At 43.7% G+C, this 23,084-nt stretch overlaps 1 long non-coding RNA gene across 1 annotated transcript in view; it reads right to left on the reverse strand.

The window, feature by feature from the left end:
* The window catches only part of LOC143963029 (uncharacterized), an 88,569-nt gene extending 66,020 nt beyond the window's left edge, over window positions 1-22,549 (reverse strand). Inside the window, exon 1 of the long non-coding RNA XR_013270865.1 lies at window positions 22,433-22,549. This is a non-coding gene — a long non-coding RNA (uncharacterized LOC143963029). The remainder of the gene's footprint in view (window positions 1-22,432) is intronic.
* Between the last annotated feature and the right edge of the window lie 535 nt (window positions 22,550-23,084).

Consider the following 23,084-nt stretch of genomic DNA (forward strand, 5'->3'; position numbering starts at 1 on the left):
CTCAACCAAGTCTGGTGCATCCTTTAAAGTAATTGAACGCACCTTCTGCAACTTCCCACTTTGGCTCAAGCCTGTTGCTCCTGCCCTACCCCTACCACCCCTGCGGAAGGGCCTGCCTCTTCCTCTGCATGTCATTTTTTAAATGACCCTGTGACAAAACTCTTAGTCCCTATACCGCTGAAGGACTGCTGCAGTATAGGTGAGCGGTCAGCAGTGGTGCACGTCAACCCTATCTATTGTGGACCTATAGCGGTCCTTACAGAACAGCAGACTGTACCGCACTCAAGCCTATGTACCGTAGCACCCTATACCAAGTTACCAGTCCTTATAAGAACTTTTGTGGACCAAGCAGGTTGTGTATTAGTGTTTAGCAGACTGTACGTCAGTCCCTATACCGCTGAAGGACTGCTGCAGTATAGGGCAGCGGTCAGCAGTGGTGCACGTCAACCCTATCTATTGTGGACCGATAGCGGTCCTTACAGAACAGCAGACTGTACCGCACTCAAGCCTATGTACCGTAGCACCCTATACCAAGTTACCAGTCCTTATAAGAACTTTTGTGGAACAAGCAGGTTGTGTGTTAGTGATTAGCAGACTGTACGTCAGTCCCTATACCAATGAAGGACTGCTGCAGTATAGGGCAGCGGTCAGCAGTAGTGCACGGCAACCCTATGTATTGTGGATCGATAGCGGTCCTTACAGAACAGCAGACTGTAACGCACTCAGGCCTATGTACCGTAGCACCCTATACCAAGTTACCAGTCCTTATAAGAACTTTTGTGGACCAAGCAGGTTGTGTGTTAGTGATTAGCAGACTGTACGTCAGTCCCTATACCAATGAAGGACTGCTGCAGTATAGGGCAGCGGTCAGCAGTAGTGCACGGCAACCCTATGTATTGTGGACCGATAGCGGTCCTTACAGAACAGCAGACTGTAACGCACTCAGGCCTATGTACCGTAGCACCCTATACCAAGTTACCAGTCCTTATAAGAACTTTTGTGGACCAAGCAGGTTGTGTGTTAGTGATTAGCAGACTGTACGTCAGTCCCTATACCAATGAAGGACTGCTGCAGTATAGGGCAGCGGTCAGCAGTAGTGCACGGCAACCCTATGTATTGTGGACCGATAGCGGTCCTTACAGAACAGCAGACTGTAACGCACTCAGGCCTATGTACCGTAGCACCCTATACCAAGTTACCAGTCCTTATAAGAACTTTTGTGGACCAAGCAGGTTGTGTGTTAGTGATTAGCAGACTGTACGTCAGTCCCTATACCAATGAAGGACTGCTGCAGTATAGGGCAGCGGTCAGCAGTAGTGCACGGCAACCCTATGTATTGTGGACCGATAGCGGTCCTTACAGAACAGCAGACTGTACTGCACTCAGGCCTATGTACCGTAGCACCCTATACCAAGTTACCAGTCCTTATAAAAACTTTTGTGGACCAAGCAGGTTGTGTGTTAGTGATTAGCAGACTGTACGTCAGTCCCTATACCAATGAAGGACTGCTGCAGTATAGGGCAGCGGTCAGCAGTAGTGCACGGCAACCCTATGTATTGTGGACCGATAGCGGTCCTTACAGAACAGCAGACTGTACTGCACTCAGGCCTATGTACCGTAGCACCCTATACCAAGTTACCAGTCCTTATAAGAACTTTTGTGGACCAAGCAGGTTGTGTGTTAGTGATTAGCAGACTGTACGTCAGTCCCTATACCAATGAAGGACTGCTGCAGTATAGGGCAGCGGTCAGCAGTAGTGCACGTCAACCCTATGTATTGTGGACCGATAGCGGTCCTTACAGAACAGCAGACTGTACTGCACTCAGGCCTATGTACCGTAGCACCCTATACCAAGTTACCAGTCCTTATAAGAACTTTTGTGGACCAAGCAGGTTGTGTGTTAGTGATTAGCAGACTGTACGTCAGTCCCTATACCAATGAAGGACTGCTGCAGTATAGGGCAGCGGTCAGCAGTAGTGCACGTCAACCCTATGTATTGTGGACCGATAGCGGTCCTTACAGAACAGCAGACTGTACTGCACTCAGGCCTATGTACCGTAGCACCCTATACCAAGTTACCAGTCCTTATAAGAACTTTTGTGGACCAAGCAGGTTGTGTGTTAGTGTTTAGCAGACTGTGCGTCAGTCCCTATACCGCTGAAGGACTGCTGCAGTATAGGGCAGCGGTCAGCAGTAGTGCACGGCAACCCTATGTATTGTGGACCGATAGCGGTCCTTACAGAACAGCAGACTGTACTGCACTCAGGCCTATGTACCGTAGCACCCTATACCAAGTTACCAGTCCTTATAAGAACTTTTGTGGACCAAGCAGGTTGTGTGTTAGTGTTTAGCAGACTGTGCGTCAGTCCCTATACCGCTGAAGGACTGCTGCAGTATAGGGCAGCGGTCAGCAGTAGTGCACGTCAACCCTATGTATTGTGGACCGATAGCGGTCCTTACAGAACAGCAGACTGTAACGCACTCAGGCCTATGTACCGTAGCACCCTATACCAAGTTACCAGTCCTTATAAGAACTTTTGTGGACCAAGCAGGTTGTGTATTAGTGTTTAGCAGACTGTGCGTCAGTCCCTATACCGCTGAAGGACTGCTGCAGTATAGGGCAGCGGTCAGCAGTAGTGCACGGCAACCCTATCTATTGTGGACCGATAGCGGTCCTTACAGAACAGCAGACTGTACCGCACCCAAGCCTATGTACCGTAGCACCCTAGACAGACCAAGTTACCAGTCCTTATAAGAACTTTTGTGGAACAAGTGAGTTGTGAATGATTAGCAGACTGCAGCAGAAGGGCAGCAGTCAAGTATAATATTCTTTCTATATTTGGAAGAAAGAATATTATACGTGTACAAGCCTATTACCGTACCACTGATACCAGTCCTGAAAAGAACCTTTGTGGAACTAATAGTAACAGCAAGTCTTTAAAATTATCCTCACTGCCTGACACACTGCTTCCTGCCTGTCCCTATACAAATTGGCAAAAAAGAGTAGGCTGGAACGATTAGCTGGAACAGCTCTTTTGTGGACCTGATAGTAACAGCTAATGATGATGATGATGATGATGATGAAGAAAGACTAATCTGGCTGAGCTGTCCCTAAAATAGCAGCATACAGCGCTCTGTCCCTTTATCTAAACTGACAAAAGAAACTCAGGCTGCTGACCTAACACCTATACCAGTCCTGAAAAGAACTTTTGTGTACCAAATAGCTAGCGTTTTCTCTGTCCCTACTCCACACAGGATCCTTTCCCTACAGTGACAGAAGAAAGAATGTAAAATGGCCACCGGATCGGGTGTATTTATAGGTTAGGGGGAATGTCCAAGTGTCCATGAGCTGTCATGTCTCAATTGGTTGTCCTGTAACACATGATAAACGTGTCACGAAAGGTTAAAGTTCTTGTATACATTAAACACGTAAGTCCGCCGGGGCGAACGACGGAAAAAGGCGTTCGAACCCGCGGACGGCGAAAGTCGGAAATTCGCCGCGAAACGACCGCCGGGCGAACCGTTCGGCCATCACTATTAGTAAGTAATTTGTGAGTTTTAAAAGTTTCAGTGGAGTGTTGATGACAAAATCCAGGACTGAAGGGATCAAGAAGGTTATTCCTAATGAGGTGGTCACTCAGTTGGTTGTAGACCAGGCATTCAGGGGGTTTAGAGAGAAAGAGGAGCAAGGAGATAAGGAGCAAGGAGATAAGGCATAGATTGTTAAGATTGGTATGGGCCAAGGACTACTTTTTAAGTATGGGGCTGACCAGTGCATGTTTTACAGAGTTTGGAAAGATGCCAGAAGAGAGGGAGAGATTGAAGATGTGGGTTAGAGAGTGTAGGATAGAGTCAGAGGGTAACTGTAGTATTTGAGAGGGAAAATGGTCCAGGGGGCAGGTGGTTAGGTGGGCATTAGAAATCAGTTTAGCAACCTTGTCTATAGTAGCAGGGTTGAATAAGGGGAGTGTTGATTGTACCTGTTGACATATGATGTTAAGTGGGGGAGATACTTGTAGAGTGGAGATTTCATCACAAATTGAATTAATCGTATGTTTGAGGTGATTGGCGAACTCCTAGGCACTGAGTTAGTGGGTGGAGGCAGTGGAGGACAAAGTAGAGAGTTAAAAGTAAAGAAGAGTTGATGCGGGATGGATGAAAATGTGTTAATGAGAGTGATAGAATGGGTCTGCTTGGCAGCGAGGAGGCATGAATTGTAGGTTTGGAGGTGAAATTTGTATTGGTTGAAGTCTTTGAGAGATGGAGTATTCCAATGCTTCGACACTGTAAAGGTTCCACGTTTTCCGCAACTGCACCTCAGCTGCCAAATTTCTATTTGCTGCAGGGTAAATATTGCATTGGGCCCTAAAGCTTTCATCCTATTTCAATGCACTGGCAATATAAAGGTGCCACGCAATGTTTCTGCAGCTGTACCTCAGCTACCAATATTCTGATATCTTCTACAGGGTAAGTCCTGCACGGGGCATTGACGTTTGCAGCCTTTTCCAGTGCTGCAGCACTAAAAAATAAAAATAAATTGTGTCCAATGTCTATTAAATTTGCCATACACATTACAATATGATCATACAATCCCTCTACAATCAACTTTAGATTTCCCAAAGCTAAGTAATATTCAGACGTATTTATATCCAATCAGACAGGCTCTTGCACTGCACACTTGTTGGTAGATCTAAAACAGATTGCACAACCAGATTGTACAGTGTGTGGAGTGAGCTTAAGACAATACACTTTAGGTTTATTGCAGGATAAAAGTTGCCTCATTTCTCCCTCCTATATTGCAACGTAACATGCTGTCCAGCCACTGAACGATATTTGTGGCTATTATCTCTGCAATAATACATACATTCTATTTTCAATTTCAAGGTAAAACCTGCCTCATCTTTCCCTCATATGTTGTGGGCTGACCAAGCTGCTTACATACTGTCCAGCCACTGAGCAGTATTTGTGGCTATGGTCTCTCAAATAATGCACTTTAAAGTCATCATAAACCTCTGCAATGAAATATGAACAAAGCATATCCCTCTATAGTGTGTGCTATCTCAATCCATAGCCATGTAATTTTTTTCTTTTGCCTCATTATTTTGATATCGGCATGAGCCACTCCTGACAAGTTTGCCTGGCACAGAGAAAAAAAAAGAAAACCTGTGTGTTCCTGTGTGCTGTATAAAGGGGGGTGTGTCCCTTTCCTCCAATCGGCTCTCACTGAGCTCTGCAGGGTGTAATGTAAGCTCCTCGCCTCCTACTTTCTGAAAGCTCAGACACGCTGCAAAAAATTGTATACTTTGAATGGCTGTAGAGAAGAGGGGCTGCAGATAAAAAGGCACAACTTGTGTAGGAGGATTTGTTTCATTTCTGTGTATCACCTAGGATAGTCACTTCACTGGATATATGTTAGGATTTACAACCACTTTAACCACTTACCGTATATACTCGAGTATAAGCCGAGATTTTCAGCCCTTTTTTTAGGCTGAAAGTGCCCCCCTCGGCTTATACTCGAGTCACCGCCGTCTGTCTACCCGATCAGCATGTCGTGCAGACAGACGGCGGCCATTCCACTTTTCAAAAGCCGCACCTCCCTGTCTGTGATAGGCGGAACACTCAATTTCCCAGCAGTCAGTGGTCCGCCTATCACGGACATCCGCTCATCCTCATACTAAGGACAAGGATTAGAGGATGTCCGTGATAGGCGGAACACTGACTGCTGGGAAATTGAGTGTTCCGCCTATCACAGACGGAGGCGCGGCTTTTGAACAGTGGAATGGCCGCCGTCTGTCACAGACGAGAAGAGGTGCGGCGATCCTGGCATGTTTTTACATGCAGATCGCTGCAGAAGGACACAGGCTGCAGAAGGACAAAGAGGCACAGGACACAGGTAAGCTGGACACACAGGGATGGACGGACACACAGGGATGGACGGACACACAGGGATGGACGGACACACAGGGATGGACAGACACACAGGGATGGACGGACACACAGGGATGGACGGACACACAGGGATGGACACACAGGGACGGACACACAGGGACGGACACACAGGGATGGACAGACACACAGGGATGGACGGACACACAGGGATGGACACACAGGGACGGACACACAGGGACGGACACACAGGGACGGACACACAGGGACGGACACACAGGGATGGACAGGCATGTCTCACCCTCGGCTTATACACGAGTCAATACGTTTTCCCAATTTTTTTGTGGTAAATTAGGGGCCTCGGCTTATATTCGGATCGACCTATACTCGAGTATATACGGTAAGCTCCAGAAGATTTTACACCCTTTGTGACCTGGGCATTTTTTGCTATTTGGCACTGTGCTATTTTTAACCACCTCAATACATTGCACTTTCACCCCCTTCCTGCCCAAGCCATTTTTCAGCTTTCAGCATTGTCACATTTTGAATGGCAATTGTGCGGTCATGTAGCACTGTACCCAGATGAAATTGTTACCATTTGTTCCCCATAAATAGAGCTTTCTTTTGGTGGTATTTTATCACCACTGCAGTTTTTATTTTCTGCGCTATATACAAAAGAAGAGTGACAAGTTTGAAAAAAACACAATATTTTTTACTTTTTGCTATAATAAATATGCACATTTTTTATTTTTTATTTTTTTCCTCAGTTTAAGCCCATATGTATTCTTCTACATATTTTTAGTAAAAAAAAAATTGCAATAAACATATATTGATTGGTTTGCGCAAAAGTTATAGCATCAAAAAATAGGGGATAGATTTATAGCATTTTTATTATAATTTTTTTTTTTTTAACTAGTAATGGTGGTGATCTGTGATTTTTATCATGACTGCGATATTGCGGCGGACATATTTGACACATTTTTTGGGACCATTCACATATAAAAATGCATTGATTACTGTATGAAAGTGACTGGCAGGGAAGGGGTTAACACTAGGGGTTAATCGAGGGGTTCATTACTGTATGTTCCTAGGGAGTGATTCTAACTGTAGGGGGAGGGGATTCACAAGGGGAGGAGACCGATTGGTGTTCCTCTGTACTGAGAACACACCATCGGTCTCCTCTCCTCTGACAGGACCTGGATCGCCTTCCCGGCCCTCTGGTGGGCCGGGAAGGCGAGGGAGTCATATGACGTCCTCCCACAACAAGATCCACGCCGCCTGGCCATCTTATGACAGTCGGCGATCAGCAAGCAGTTAACTGGCAATTACGTGATTATGCAACACTGTACCCAAATGAAATATATATATATATATATATATATTTTTTTTTTTTTTTTTTTTTTTTGCACAGATAGAGCTTTCTTTTTGTAGTATTTAATTACCACTGGGTTTTTATTTTGAATACTTCGAAAAAAATCCCAATAAGTGTATATTGATTGGTTTGAGAACGTTATAGAGTCTGTTCGCCTGTTAAAACAACACCCAAATTGTCAGGGCGTTCAACTGTATGTTCAGCCCTCCAAATGACCACAACAGCACTGCGCCACTGCACATTGCATTGGAAGCCCTGATTAAAGCAATGAAAGCTTTGCCCAACCAGGGCACAGAGCACTGTCATGATTGGAGAAAGCACGCTATAAAAATATTTTTCCCATAGTGGCCATTTGCAGTGTGATATTGGCATGGAGAGAGATAGAACAGGGCTCTGTTCAGTGTTGCTGGCGAGTTAGTGTGCTATAGTGTGCTATTGTGCTTCTATGGTCAGTGTAGAATATCAGTTTAGTGTGAATCTAGTGATAGTTCAGTGTGATTGTAGTGTGACCATTCATTTGTACTTTAGTGTTAGTTACATTTTTCAGGGCAGGTTTCCTGCAGTATACATCTGTGTGTTACTGCACATTTAATGCAGTATATATCCATGCATTACTGTATGTTTAACACAGTATATATCTCAGTATAACTCAGTATATACTGTATCGGTGTATTGCTGCACATTTAACACTGTATATATCCATATGTTACTGCGCATTGAACGCAGTATATATCAGTGAGTTTCTGTACATTTAACGCAGTATAAATCAGTGCATTACTGCATGTTTAATGCAAGATATATCCATGCCTTACTGCACATTTAACACAGTATATATCCATGCATTACTGCACATTTAACCCAGTATATATCAGTGAGTCACTGTACGTTTAACGCAGTATATATTTGTGCGTTACTGCACATTTAACCCAGTATATATCCGTGCATTACTAAACATTTAACCCAGTATATATCAGTGAGTTACTGTATGTCTTACACAATATATATCCGTGCGTTACTGCATGTTTAACACAGTAAAAATATATGCACATTACTGCACGTTTAACACAGTATACAGTATATCAGTGAGTTTCTGTATATTGAATGCCGTACATATCAGTGGATTACTGCACGTTTAGTGTAGTATACATCCATGCGTAACTGGGCGTTTAACGCAGTATATATCTGTGCGTTACTGGATGTGTAACGCAGTATATATCAATGCATTACTGCACATTTAATGCATTATATATTCATGTGTTACTGCACATTTAACACAGTACATATTCGTGCATTACTGCACGTTTAACGCAGTATATATCAGTGCGTTACTGCACATTTAGCGCAGTATCTATCAGTACGTTACTGTACATTTAATGCATTATATTTCAGTGTGTTACTACACAATTGCCACAGTATTTTGCAGTGCGTCAGTGCAGTTTTACTGTTATATATTGAAGTGTGTCAGTGGAGTGTGTCTGTGTAGTGAGTACTCAAGTTAAAGTATGATTCTTGATTAAAGGTTATTGGCGCTACCTCCACCCAATTAATTTCAGTAACACTCTTTGCTTCCTCAAACCTTTTATGTCTATCTATCACCTTAACGTGTCCCCAGGGACTATGTGAATTAAACCCGTGTTCCGTATTTTATCTCAACAACACCCCATTTATCCAACACCTTAAACTCAAGGCAAAAATTGATTGCACCCCACTTTGTATCACCTAAGTGAGCTAGTGCCACTTATTTTACATATAGTTTCATTAATATTTAAGAATCTCAGATCAAAAGATATAGATATAAATACGAAAAATAAAATAAAATAAAAAGTGATTGGTAGAGGCCTCTGCCGTAGAAAAACCTAACCACAAACAAAAAGCCAAAAAACACAGAAAAAAAAAACACAGAAAAAAAGGGGAGAAAAGAACCCCCAGAAATTTTAGTGTTTACCAGTGCCAAACCTCTTCCTAATTGGGGAAGAAAACTATCTCCAATTTTCATACAAATTCTTTGTGCTAGTTATTAAATATTAAATACACCAGATCTCCCTATATTAATAAGTGTAAAAGGAGGAAGCACAAGATTTCCTCATGCAGTAATATCCAAAAAAATATATACAATAAACAAAAAATCAAAAAAAAGACAAAATATGTGAAAAGTCCAATTACATCCAGTGGTCTATACACCAATCCACGAACATGTGAGAATGTGAAAGGGTCAAATGAGACCAATATATGTAAGAAATAAACAATATAAATATCATAAAAATATTTCAGTCCACATTGAGTCTTCTATAACCGTATCAATGCAATTACGCCTCTTCAGAATACAGGAAAGGTGACTTTCGTGAGATTGCCTGCGCTTTATTAGTGACTTTCGTGCTTATTCCCCCTCAAGGATCCCCACTCACCAGATCCATTCACCCCCTAGGGGGTTATACGCCTGTAATCTGTATCCTATTTGTCCGAAGATTCCACCATCCAGTTATATCTTCAATGGGTCCTTCTCAAGGTCTTTTAAGGAGATGCAGGTAAGTCCTTATATCCAATAGTGATTCCTCAAATAAAAGAAAATTCCCTCATGGTGTAGTATTTTTGATTATAATTGGGAAAGAGGGGAGAACAGTCTGATATTCTTCTTTAGGTTTAGGTTTTAGGTTAGGTTTTTCTACGGCAGAGGCCTCTACCAATCACTTTTTATTTTATTTTATTTTTCGTATTTATATCTATATCTTTTGATCTGAGATTCTTAAATATTAATGAAACTATATGTAAAATAAGTGGCACTAGCTCACTTAGGTGATACAAAGTGGGGTGCAATCAATTTTTGCCTTGAGTTTAAGGTGTTGGATAAATGGGGTGTTGTTGAGATAAAATACGGAACACGGGTTTAATTCACATAGTCCCTGGGGACACGTTAAGGTGATAGATAGACATAAAAGGTTTGAGGAAGCAAAGAGTGTTACTGAAATTAATTGGGTGGAGGTAGCGCCAATAACCTTTAATCAAGAATCATTCCATTAATGCAGGTTGTTTAGTGCAGCCTTTGCATATCAGGGTGGCAGCAACCTCATAAAACAAAGAAAGCTTATACTTAATCTTTCAAACTAATAAGATAAAAATTAGATAGAAGAATTGTAACCAATAAAAAATTATATAGAACACAAGGTTACAGGTATAAACTAACACCTATACATACTCCTGCTGATCAAGACCTATTCCATAGGCGCGGCTTTACTTGTATAATTACTCAAGTTAAAGTGCCCCAAACACCACTTTTCATTGATTAAAGTGCATCTACATACACATTTCCATATCTTTATTACGTTATGTTAATTAGTGCCCAAGACCCACTCCCCGCCCAGCATATCTGGGAGGCCAACAAGGAGAGGCAGACAATCCCATGGCACTGTGAGGGGGCCAGCAGTGTATGTGTCCATAGGCAAAGGTGGACATAGTCCGTCCTCAAGCAGGGCATAATTTCCTTTGTTTAGTGATGTTGCCTGTGTCATCCAGCCACAACATGCAGAAGAGGTGGTGGACTGGCTTACTAGACCATTATCATCCTCCTCATCCTCTGTCACCCAAGCAGAGACTAGTGAGCAGTCCACTACAGCTGCCAGAGTGGCTTATTCTTCCTCCTTGCCCACAGCTACTCCTGCTATAGCCCCAGCATCAGACATGGACGAATCAGCTAGTTATTTGAACACAACATCAGCCACTTGCTCCTTGACAATGCACAACCATTACTTGATTCAGATCTTGGTTCTGAGATTGAGGAAGGTATGAACATGAGCCTACAGAGAGGGGAGAACACTGCTAAACAACAAATTGGCAGTCATGCTCCCCCCAGCCGCAGTGTATTGCCAAGTTATCTCAAGTGATAATGAGGATGGAGGCGGTGATGATGAGGTCACTGATACGACTTAGGTGTCGGATAGAGCAGAAGAGGAAAGTGAGGGTGAGGCACAACCCCAAAGTGGCAGCCATCATGAAAAAGTAGAGAGCAGCCACCCTATTGCACCAGATTGCAGAGCTGTTATCTCCCGGCCTACTTCCCACAGTTCAGCTGTTTGGGCCTTTTTTAGTACACGTGCAGCCGATCGCACTGTTGCAATTTGCAAACTTTGCTTCAAACATATCAAGCGTGGCAAAAACACCAGCCATTTGGGTACCACATGCTTGACAGGGCATTTAACCTCCCACCACTCAGCCCATTGACAGGAGCACCTGAAAGCCACACAAAAGGGACGCAAGTCTGCTCCTCCTCACGCCTTACCTTTCCAGTCTTCCACGGCTTTACCTCATCATGACCTCTCAGCAGCCACCACTGACAGGGATGATGGTATAGCGCAGGGTGACCCAGGCCCTTGCATCACAGTATCTGCCAGTAGCACACCACCAGCTGTAGACTACAGCAGGCAAATTTCTCTGCCCCATCTGCAGTGGAAAAAAAAATACAGTCACTGCCACCCACATGGCCAGCGTCTAAATTCAAGCTTGCCAAAGCTGCTGACTTACAATTCCTGCCATTTTGTCTGGTGGATTCTGCCCCCTTCCGTGAATTTGCAGAAAGTGCTATACAAATAATGGCAGGTTCCCAGTCGCTATTTCTTTTCACGTAAGGCTATTCCAGCTCTCTACCATCACGGGGAAGGCAATGTTGTGGCATTGCTGGGCAAGACAGTCAGCCGCAAGGTCCACATTACTGTTGACACATGGTCCAGAAAGCATGGTCAGGGACAATATATTTAGTTTGCAGCACACTGGGTAACTCTGCTTTTAACTCGGAAGGATGCAGGACAGGGCTTAGTGTTGCAGCTTGTTGTGCTGCCATATCTCCATACAGCTAGTGGTGATGATGCAGGATTTGTCAGCTCTACCCCTTCCTCTTCCTTCATGCCCTCCTCTGCTGAAATATTCCATGAACTACAAGTATCCCCTAAGCATTCAAGGGGCTATTCAATGAGTCAGAGGCAAAGGTGTCATGCAGTGTTTCAGCTGGTCTGTCTAGGGCACAGGAGCCACACCAGATCAGAGATTCTTGCAGCTCTGCAGGGGCAGGCCCAGAGGTGGTTCAGGCCATGCCCGCTGATGCCAGGAATGGTGGTTTGCGATAATGGCACAAACATCCTGTGCGTCCTTAAACAGGGCACATGTCCTCAATTTGGTAGTGCAGTGTTTTTTCAATAGGTACCCAGGGTTAGAAGATCTGCTGAAGCAGGCCAGAAGAGTCTGTAGCCATTTCAGGCGTTCACAGCCAGTGCTTGGTTGGCTGAAATTCAGTGGGAAATCCACCTTCCCATAAATCGCCTGATTTGTGACATGCCCACCAGGTGGAACTCAATTTTGGCAATGCTGCAGTGGCTGCACATGCAGTAGAGGGCTGCCAATGAGTACCTGTGTGAGTGTGGCACAACGACAGGCTCAGGCTTGCTCAGCTTTTTGTCCTTTTGTCCCCACGCCAATGGCTGCTGATAAAGGATGCATGCACTGCACTGTCCCCATTTGAGGAAGCCACGAGGAGGGTGAGCCGTGACAATGCATTCATAAGTGACACAATCCCTGTTGTGTTAATGCTGGAGCAGACTCTGCATAGTTACAGTTTAGCCTGCAGATTTTTATTGTGAAATTCTTCCCTCCTTCCTGAAGATCTGTGACTCCATTTCACATGTGGTGTTTGGCTTCTCTGTTCACCTTTGGGTGTCGTCTGCTCCACCGTGGGTTTATATCGTTTCCCATCTATTCCTTCCTGGATGTCAGAATGGTTCGTAGAAGATTGGCACATAGGAATTCTCCATTGGCAAATAGGAATATTTGCCAATGCAAATGCGCATATGCGGAAGAGCAAGAACGACCGGGGGAATTCATGCGCATGCAATGTGTGACAGGTTCTGGCACCAAGTGGCCTATTTAAAGGCAGCAGCATGAGCAATTAGTTGCTGGATGTTTTTCAGCTTTCCCTGTGAGTTCCTGTGTTCCTGTTCCTGATATTATTGGATATTATTGGATTTCCTGTTACCGACCCGGCTTGCCCTGACCTGTCTTGTCTACATTCCTGGCTTTGACCCTTGGCTTTCCTGTGACTTCGCTTCTGCTTGCTGATCCGTGTTTGACCCCTGGTTTGCTCTTCCGCTTCTTCCTGATTACCAGTGTATGACCCTGGCTGATTCCTGACCCTGCTTGGTGCCTTTCACCTGGATGACCTTCTGTGCATGACTCCTGACCCTGCTCCTGGCTCTCCCAGCTGCCAAGTCTCACCTGGTACTCCTGAGGGACTCCTGCCCAGCAGTGCATCCTGGTTGTCAGCCGCCATCCAGCGGACATCCCATCAGCCTGTCGCAGCTGGTAAGTCCTGCTTCTCTGAGCATATCACTCCCAGTTACCACCTTCAGGGGTGCTCTGCACTTAGCCACAAGGGAAGTTCTCTCAGTACTTAGGCCTCCGACCAGGTACATGCTCAGTGCAATGCTCCTTGATTGAGCAACTTCACAGTTCTCTGAGCTCTCATTCGCTTTGTCTCTTGTGTATCCGGTTTCAGACTACGTGTGTACCGACCCCAGCTTGTTTACCATCTATGCTTATTCGCTACCTGCCCTGACCTTTCCGGTTGTCTTCTGCTGCTTGTACTTTGCACATACTATGATACTGTACTCTGCTTATTTTTTTTTATCTTAAAGCAGAACTCCGGGCAAAAACTTTTTTCCATGTCCTTGTTGCTGATCTCCTACCTCCACCAACTTTGCCATCCATGCTCTTCTGAGATATGTAGTTCCTCTGTAATAGCCTGCTGATCTTGCTGAAAAAAACTTTATTGCCTGCTGACATCATGTATGTAAGACCTCTGGCTTCTATCCCTCTCCTAAGCTCAACCAGCGGTCTGACATGCCCAGTTGTAGTTCAATCCACAGCGAGCAGGAAGTTCTATTTCCTTTAGTGGGCAGAGTGGGTATCACAGCCCCCGGTCTGTGCCGCACATGGAGGAGGTATCCTCCTTCTCCTCTGCTCCCTGCCAGTCTTTGCCCCTCCAGTCCACCCAACCACTATTTCCGTGAATAGCCTGATCATTATCAGATGACTGGATGACACAGCATGGATCTCTGGCTGTGACAGGTATTATATGTGAAAAATTATTTTAAACACGGATGCAAAATACACATATATTACAATAGATAAGGTCACACTTACTATACTTTTGTCCGAATCGCAAAGGGTCAATCTATGCGATTTTAGATGTGAACAGCAGAGGTTATCATTCTGTCTAATTTTTTACAGAATTAGAGCTAGTGGGTTCCAAATTATTGTATTGTATCTCTTCTGACAGGGAGTCAATATTTCCATGGGGTGGTAACTGGATATCTAAGATTATTATTTGAGAGACAGGATAGTTCATAGAATAAGTTGGTGCATTATTGGACTTGTTGGCATTATTAGGGTTTCCCACCAAAATACACTCTCTTTTTGGGTTTTTGTAATTATTCTATAATAGTTTTTTTAATAAGAGGTAGCGCCAGATACCCCAGTTTTTTAGGTTTTATTTATTGCTGTGGAAACCCCGTGTGGGGACTTTCTTTGTTTGGGGGGGCTGCAACCTAAAAATATATATTTTTTTAGTTCATTTTCTGGTTTTGTCTATACTATACCTAGAACGCATTAGCACGGTTTCTCCAATATTTATTATATGTGAAAACACCGATCACTGTAATCTCCTGCCGGCATTGTGATTGACAGCGCACTGTGCCAATCCCGGCAGGAGATTACAGTGATCGGTGTTCTTGCATATGTAGCGCTGACATATCTTTACCTATTAATGTGTGTTTACATGCTTTAATACAAAGTCTATGGACATTGCTATGGTTCAGTATTTGGAGCCATCTAGTTACCAAATACTGGTAATGCACTTGTATATTATTATCTCTGAACAAGCCAGAAGCCTTATACAGGAAGTGACTGTTTTGTTTAGGAGGCTGACCCTTTTTACCCAAGAGGCTTGGTGACCTACCCATGAACACTCTCTCAAGCAGTGCATGCTGGGTAGGACGTAAAAGGAACCCAAGCGGCCATTTTAGGTCTCTTGGGATCACGTGGCCAGCCTGTGAGGATTTGTGCTGAGGCCTCCTGTTACAAGAGGCCCACAGCCATCACAGATCGCAACTTCTACAGCTTGCGTGAGTAACCTGACAGTGCAGGAGACACAGTGACTGGATTGGAGACATCCAGAGGCACTCATTTAAGCATCGGAGGATCGGGTTCCCCCAGCATAGCGGAACGCAGTGACTGAGCCATCTGGCGGAGAAGCAAGCTGCGGTCACCAGACCAGAGCTACTACACGGAGTTCCGATCCAGTTGGTGAGCGGGTCAAGACCCACAGTTTGTTAACTTTCATATGCGGATAGACTCATACACAGGCCTCACTGGGATCTATAGTTCCACGGAGGAGCAGCCGAGTAACTGACACTAAGCAGGTCTGAGGCCTATCCACTCTGACATTTCCAAGTTTTGTAACCTAGTTGCTAAAGTTACACCAGGAGTACCTTTACCTCAACTTAACTTACTTTTACTTGTGGATTACAAAGAGTTACTTTAGCTAGCGAAGACAAGAAGATCAAAGACTAAGTACTTTAAGGGAGATCTTACTCATAGCTTTAAAAGTAGGGGGAGCGCCCAGCTATATATATATATATATATATATATATATATATATATATATATATATATATATATATATATATATATATATACAGTGGTGTGAAAAAGTGTTTGCCCCCTTCCTCATTTCCTGTTCCTTTGCATGTTTGTCACACTTAAGTGTTTCGGAAAACATCAAACCAATTTAAACAATAGTCAAGGACAACACAAGTAAACACAAAATGCAATTTGTAAATGAAGGTGTTTATTATTAAAGGTGAAAAAAAATCCAAACCATCATGGCCCTGTGTGAAAAAGTGATTGCCCCCCTTGTTAAAACATACTATAACTGTGGTTGTCCACACCTGAGTTCAATTTCTCTAGCCACACCCAGGCCTGATTATTGCCACACCTGTTCACAATCAAGGCATCACTTAAATAAGAGCTGCTTGAAACAGTAAGGTCCACCAGAAGATCCTTAAAAGCTACACATCATGCCGAGACCCAAAGAAATTCAGGAACAATTGAGAAAGAAAGTAATTGAGATCTATCAGTCTGGAAAGGGTTATAAAGCCATTTCCAAAGCTTTGGGAATCCAGCGAACCACAGTGAGAGCCATTATCCACAAATGGCGAAGACATGGAACAGTGGTGAACCTTCCCAGGAGTGGCCGGCCGCCCAAAATTACCCCAAGAGCGCAGCGACGACTCATCCAAGAGGTCACAAAAGACCCCACAACAACGTCCAAGGAACTGCAGGCCTCACTTGCCTCAGTTAAGGTCAGCGTTCATGCCTCCACCATCAGGAAAAGACTGGGCAAAAATGGCCTGCATGGCAGAGTTCCAAGGAGAAAACCACTGCTGAGCAAAAAGAACATCAAAGCGCGTCTCAATTTCTCCACAACACATCTTGATGATCCCCAAGACTTTTGGGACAACATTCTGTGGACCGATGAGACAAAAGTGGAACTCTTTGGAAGGTGTGTGTCCAAGTATATCTGGCGTAGAAGGAACACTGCATTTCATAAAAAGAACATTATAGCAACAGTAAAATATGATGGTGGTAGTGTGATGGTCTGGGGCTGTTTTGCTGCTTCAGGACCTGGAAGACTTGCCGTGATAAAAGGAACTATGAATTCTGCTGTCTACCAAGAGATCCTGAAGGAGAATGTCCGACCATCTGTTCGTGTACTCAAGCTGAAACGAACTTGGGTTCTGCAGCAGGACAATGATCCTAAACACACCAGCAAGTCCACCACCGAATGGCTGAAGAAAAACAAAATGAAGACTTTGGAGTGGCCTAGCCAAAGTCCTGACCTGAATCCTATTGAGATGTTGTGGTATGACCTTAAAAAGGCCGTTCATGCTCGAAAACCCTCTAATGTAACTGAATTAGGACAATTCTGCAAAGATGAGTGGGCCAAAATTCCTCCAGGACGCTGTAAAAGCCTCATTGCACGTTATCGCAAACGATTGGTTGCAGTTGTTGCTACTAAGGGTGGCCCAACCAGTTATTAGGTTTAGGGGGCAATCACTTTTTCACACAGGGCCATGATGGTTTGGATTTTTTTTCACCTTTAATAATAAACACCTTAATTTATAAATTGCATTTTGTGTTTACTTGTGTTGTCCTTGACTATTGTTTAAATTGGTTTGATGTTCCGAAACACTTAAGTGTGACAAACATGCAAAGGAACAGGAAATGAGGAAGGGGGCAAACACTTTTTCACACCACTGTATATATTGCTTGTAATTGTTTGTGTTAAAATTCGTTGTACTGTTGTCCTATGTTGGGATGCAAGCACAACTACCGTAATCACCCTTTGAAACATATTTACAGTAAAATACTTTTGGTTAAGTATCCAGTTGTGTGGAGTGTTGTTTTCTCCCAGCAGGTGGAGTCAGTGAATCCTGAGGTTACCACACTGGTATATTGCATTACATTATATTGTACTGTATTATATTGCACCACAGCTGTGTCAAGGGGACTGAGTCAATTCAGGGGGGGTTCATTAGCAGAGTGCAGGCCCGAATCAAAATTCAGCCGCTCCTTTGGGGGTAAGTGCTACACATACAATATCTGTCACAGCCAGAGATCCATGCTGTGTCGTCTGGTAAATTGTGCTAAGGATCCCACTATGCATTGGTAGGTCACGGGTGAGTTGCACTGGAGGCCACTAATGAGCTACACTGGGGGTCACTGATGAACTGCACTGGGGGGCACTGATGAGCTACACTGGGGGGGCTCACTGATGAGTTGCATTGGAGGCCACTATTGAGATACACTGGGGGTCACTGATGAGCTGCACTGGGGGCCACTGATGAGCTACACTGGGGGCCACTGATGAGCTACACTGGGGGCAACTCATGAGCTGCACTGGGGGCCACTCATGAGCTGCACTGGGGGCCACTCATGAGCTGCACGGGGGGCCACTCATGAGCTGCACGGGGGGCCACTCATGAGATGCACTGGGGCCACTGATGAGCTGCACGGGGGCCACTAATTGCTGTTAGAATGATCCCAAAACTGCAACAGAAGCAACATTTCAGTGTGTAATAATGTGTGTATAATATATAATTATGGGATGTGTCTATAGTTCAGTAATAATTACATAAAGTAAGTTAGGGCAATATGATTATCTTCTGTTGTGGCTGGAGGGGAGAGAACAGGCATGCTTTACATTTATAAGGCCTTTGTAACCTATAATACCATGTGTTATATATGGCTTGCTGGCTGCAGAATGAGGGGTGTGATTTATTATGAAGTGGACTTGTTCACATTTGCTTGTACAAGCCTAGTGGGCCTCCCACATTCACTCCCATCCCAAGGATTCATGGGAAATGTAGTCTGATTACAGTTTAGAGAGAGAGAGAGAGAGAGAGAGAAGAGGATATGATGCAATCACTCTTCTCAGAGATCCTCCCTGCCAGAAAAGATGCTGCATTTTTTGAATCACAGAGCTGACTTCCTAAAAAATTCAATCAGTCATATCTTAAACTGTAAGAAATGTCATAAATGTAATAACTGTTTAGTGTTTTGTGTGTGTAGGGTGTGCTAATGGACGATTTTTTAAAAATCCCAGAGTTCTGCTTTAATGTTGATCTCTTGCAGCCAATTTCTGCCTACATGCATGTGCTGTCACTGCAAGCTTCCTGATTTTGATAATGGCAGAACATGACTGCACAAGGAACATCAGCACAGCTACTTGAAATACAAGTGGCAGGGTAATAATTCAGGAAAGAAATAGTGAGACATGGTCAGAATGTTGTCACTCAATAACAGGAAGTGAAGGTTAAAAGATTTGATTGTAAAAACAAATGTTAAAGGTTAAGGCCTCATGCACACTGGACATTGTTCCAGCTGCTTCTAAGGGCATCTGGCTTTTTTTTCCTGCTTCTAAACTCCCCCGCATGTTAACCTATGTGTCCATGCTTTTTGTAGCATTTAGTGGCAAGAGAGTTTAGAGGCAGGAAAAAATAACACTGCCAGTGTGTCCAGGAGCAGCAGGGTTTTGGCAGAAAAAACGCTTGATGCTGCTAAACGCTGTTAAACACACCTACACACACAAACATAAATGCCCAAACGATGCTAAACTTGTTTGAAAACGCTTGAAACGCAGCTTAGGGGAGTTCTTAATGCTGATTTTCACATGTCAGGAGGCCTAAAAGAAGAGATCTTCAGGTCAGTGTGAAGCAATACACTGGGCATAATAGTATGATGCCGCCTGCACATAATCAGAAATTCGGCCAGCAAAAGACCGATGAGAGCTTTTCTTTGGAAAACCGTGTGTATGCTCCATTGGACTTTTGCTGGCCAAAGATTGAGAGCAGGTTCTCAATTTTTCAGACGGAAAAAGTTTCTATTGGAATTTCCAATCGTCTGTGGCAATTCCGATGCGCAAAATTCCGATGCATGCTCGGAAACAATTCGACGCATGCTCCGAAGCATTGAACTTAATTTTCGCAGCTCATAGTGTTGTACGTCACTGCGTTTTTGATGGCCGGAATTTGATGTGACCATGTGTATGCAACACAAGCTTGAGCGGAATTCCGTCGGAAATTCCATCGGAAAAACCATCCAAGGCTTTTCCGACAAGAATTCCAATCGTATGTGCGCGGCATAAGGCTGCTTGCACACTGATGTTCTGCAGTTTACCCACATCGCGGATGTAGTGCAGTGTATCTGCAGCTTTCCTGCAGGTTTGCCATAGACTTCTATTATATTCTGCAGGTTTGATGCACTTTCTGAAAGCGCACCCAAACTTTGGAGTTTGGTGCACTTTCAGAAAGTGCACCACATCTGCAGGATATAATAGAAGCCTATGGCAAAGCACTGCTAACCCAGGAAAATGACAAAAGCATTGCACTGCACCCAGGGTACAGGTCAACCGCAGCACCTCAGTGTGAAAGCAGCCTTATGGGGGGGGGGGGGGCAGAACAATAAGGATTCATATACATTTTCAGTTTGGGGGGTGGTAAAACTTCATAGCTAAGAAGTGTTTTTATCACCCCTGCCCCAGCCACACCCCCTTTAGCTGCATTGGACAGGGTTTTACATGTTGCAGCCACAGCAGGAGTTATACGTCCTGTCATGGTTCAGGGGTGTAGCGCCTGCCAAGCATGACCCATTCAAGTGAATGAGTTCACTCTGCAATCAAACAAGGGGTTAAAGCTGGCAGCGTTGTGTTGCTTTCTCAACACCTGCTTTATCCCCTTGGACGTGGGTCCCAAAAACATGCAGTCGCGGGGCGTTTGTAGAGTGGCCCCATTTACTTAAATGGGTCATGATTGGCAAGCGGAAGCACCTACCAAAATCAACAGGGGGTTTAATTCCTGCTGCGGCATGTGTACATTTTTTTGCTGCTGCCTCAGCAGCTAAAGGGGGTAGGGTTGGGGGTGGTAAAACTGCAACCCAACCGGATAGTTTTACAAGTCCCCCCCCCCTGCAACTTTGCATGTGAATGAGCCTTAAGGGTACCACTGCCAAATGCAACTAAGTGTGGTGGTGAGGAGGTGATATGTTGTCTCCTCACACCCTTATTTAAACACACGAATGCGATATATAGTCCCACGATTGCGAACATTTTATAACAGTAACAAAGAAAAATGTTTTTATTTTTCTAAATTTCGTTTGGGTACAGTGTTGCATAATGCCATGTACACATGACCGGACTTTCCATCAGAATAAACTCTGACGGTCTTTCCGACAGAGTTCTGACCGAATGGACTTGCCTACACACAATCACACCAAAGTCTGTTTCGAATGCATTGACGAACGACGGGACTAAAAAAGGAAGTTCAATAGCCAGTAGCCAATAGCTGCCCTTGCGTCGTATTTGGTCCGTCGGACCAGCATACAGACGAACAGTTTTACCGATAGGAATTGATTCTGTTGGAAAAATTTAAAACATGTTCTATTTCTAGGTCCGTCAGACTTTTTGAAAAAAAAAAAAAAGTCAGCTGAAGCCCACACATGGAATATCCGATTAAATCTTTCCATCAGACCTTTTCTGCCGGAAAGTCTGGTCGTGTGAGTGTGACAGCACTGAAATCTGAAAATCGGTCTGGACAAGGAAGGGGGTGAAAGTGCCTAGTAGGTAAGTGGTTAACAATTGCACACAAGTGCAGGAATTCAAACAAGAAATGGGCGTGGCCACTCCAGCCTCCTCGCCTCTGATACCCAATGAGCTTTAAGCGGGGGAAGCACACCCAGAGCACATTATTCTGTCTACTTTAGAAGATCAGATCATTGTTAATTGGCCTGCAAGCTCCAGAAAAAATATATATAGAGAGTTGCAGATATCTCTGCCATTAAACGAACTATAGAACAATTTATGTTCAGACTGGAATTTAATCATGAAACTATTTTTTATTTTTATTTTTTTAAGTATAACATACAGTTAAAAAAAAACACAGTTAAAAAAAAAAAAAAAACTTTATAGAAGAAATCACAGCATGGGTTTCAGTGACTATAAAAATCGCAGGCATAAAACACACCATTTCTGTAATACTCTATAACTGACAGTGCGGATACAGAAAAGAATACAATCCCATTCCAAACCCAGAACTAGACGGAAGCTTACAGAATACTAATTAATGCATTCTTCTTAATCTTCCAGCAAAGGCAAGTAACAGCAGGGGAGTCAGCGGTTGCACTAATAGAGGGGCTGCTTGTTATAAATTGAGATGACATGCTTGCTTGTTAATTTACTGGGATGGAAAGTCTTTCACAGACCCAGCCAGAGCTGTGCAGAAAAAATCATCACAAGTGATACATATCTCATTCCGGTCACAAAGATATTAGGCTGTATCCATCTAAATGAATGCAGCTCGCCTTGTCTACATGCATTAGCTATGGCCTTCACTATGCAATGTCTATGAGTCTTCAATTTGGTGACAATAAATGAAAAGCAATCCACAAGTCAGCGAACACCCATACAAAGAAGTCTTATTCCCTGTCTATATATATGACTTGTGTTGTTCATGCTATAGCAGTTTCCTTTAGCATTTACACTAGGTAGGTTGTGGTGACAGGTGGCTGGATCATCCTTACCTGTCAGTGAGCTCTTCCTAAGGTTTCCAGCTGGCTCTCCTCTGCATTCTTCTTGCAGATTTCTATGCATACAGCTGGCAGACAGCACAGGCAGGTTCTTCGCTGTCACATGGCGTTTTCAAGCCAACCAACACAATGGGCTTTACTACAGTTAACACCTGCAGTGCCACATGGCATTTTACACATCACGCAAGTGCACAATGCATCATGCACTTTTATTTAGTCATTTCCAAAGATCTTTTACTGCACCTAAGCTGGTGATTAGTGGAATAAAGAGTTATAGTCTACTGTAATCATATCATGGCACACATCTTACATTTTACCAGCAATTACTTTTTTATATTTAGAAGAATTGTCTATTCATTTATTGTGATCAGGACTGAAACACAAACCTCAGTTCAGTCCAGAACCATTTCCTTGAGTTGATGTCATTTTTTGCATTTTGGAGATGATGTTGGTTGCGATTGCTGACCACAAGTAATCAAATCACGATAACTTGGAGTAAGGGCAGTTTTACACTTGTGCAGAGAGATGCATTATTACACAGAAGAAAAATGCAATTCTCTGCAAGAACACACACAGAAGACAATAAAGACAAAATCATGTAAATCTGGAGCTGGCCATATATTATATAATTTTCCTATTAAATTCC

The sequence above is a fragment of the Lithobates pipiens genome, unplaced genomic scaffold (assembly GCF_037356315.1).
Source record: "Lithobates pipiens isolate NorthernLeopardFrog02 unplaced genomic scaffold, aLitPip1_a1.2 Scaffold_8, whole genome shotgun sequence".
Taxonomy (NCBI): domain Eukaryota; kingdom Metazoa; phylum Chordata; class Amphibia; order Anura; family Ranidae; genus Lithobates; species Lithobates pipiens.